Source organism: Leptonychotes weddellii, unplaced genomic scaffold (assembly GCF_054177405.1).
Source record: "Leptonychotes weddellii isolate Sample4059 unplaced genomic scaffold, ASM5417740v2 HiC_scaffold_37669, whole genome shotgun sequence".
Taxonomy (NCBI): Eukaryota; Metazoa; Chordata; class Mammalia; order Carnivora; family Phocidae; genus Leptonychotes; species Leptonychotes weddellii.
Genome location: NW_027979813.1, coordinates 1 through 1,083, shown reverse-complemented (window position 1 = coordinate 1,083; position 1,083 = coordinate 1). Strand labels below are relative to the sequence as shown.

The following is a 1,083-nucleotide window of genomic DNA, read 5'->3' as shown; positions in this document are numbered from 1 at the left end:
CTCATCAATGGGCTCGATCATATAGATCACTTCCAAGCCATGCTTCCGAAGACGCTCCACGAAGGCCGAGTTTGCTACCTGATCCTTGGTCTCACCTGTGATGTAATAGATGTGTTTCTGGTTTTCCTTCATTCTGGTGCAATAGTCCTTGAGGGAAACCATCTCATCGCCAGAAGCAGACGTATAGTATCGTAACAGCTCTGAGAGCTTCTTTCGATTCTGAGAGTCTTCATGTATTCCCAGCTTGATGTTTTTCGAAAACTACTCATAAAACTTCTTGTAGTTCTCTTTGTCTTCAGCCAGTTCGGTGAAGAGTTCCAAGCACGTTTTGACCAAGTTCTTTCTGATAACTTTTAAAATTTTGCTTTGCTGCAGCATCTCACGGGAAATATTTAGAGGAAGATCCTCAGAGTCCACCACACCTCTAATGAAATTCAGATACTCAGGGATTAGCTCCTCGCAGTTATCCATGATGAAAACTCTGCGAACATACAACTTAATGTTGTTCTTTTTCTTTCTGTTCTCGAATAGGTCAAAGGGAGCACGTCTTGGCACAAAGAGAAGAGCTCTGAACTCCAGCTGTCCTTCCACTGAAAAATGCTTCACTGCCAAGTGATCTTCCCAGTCATTGGTCAAGCTCTTATAAAATTCTCCATATTCTTCATTGGTGATATCATCAGGGTTTCTGGTCCAAATAGGCTTTGTCTTGTTCAATTCTTCCTGATCAATGTACTTCTCCTTGATCTTCTTTTTCTTCTTCTTGTCACCATCCTTCTTCTCCTCCTCCTCATCAGAACCAACATCTTCTATTTCAGATTTGTCATCAGACTCCTTCTCTTCCTTTTCTTTTTCCTCCTCTTTCTCTTCCTTTTCTTCAGCTTCATCGTCGCTGACCTCTTTATCGCATTCCTTCTCCACAAAGAGAGTAATGGGATAGCCAATAAACTGGGAGTGCTTCTTCACAATCTCTTTTATTCTCCTTTCCTCCAAGTACTCCGTCTGGTCTTCTTTCAGATGCAGGATAACCTTTGTTCCCCGACCCATAGGTTCACCTGTATCAGTCCTAACTGTGAACGATCCTCC

At 42.5% G+C, this 1,083-nt stretch overlaps 1 pseudogene; it reads right to left on the bottom strand.

The window, feature by feature from the left end:
- Positions 1-4: 4 nt before the first annotated feature.
- On the bottom strand, positions 5-1,077 carry LOC145719309 (heat shock protein HSP 90-alpha pseudogene; annotated as a pseudogene).
- Between the last annotated feature and the right edge of the window lie 6 nt (positions 1,078-1,083).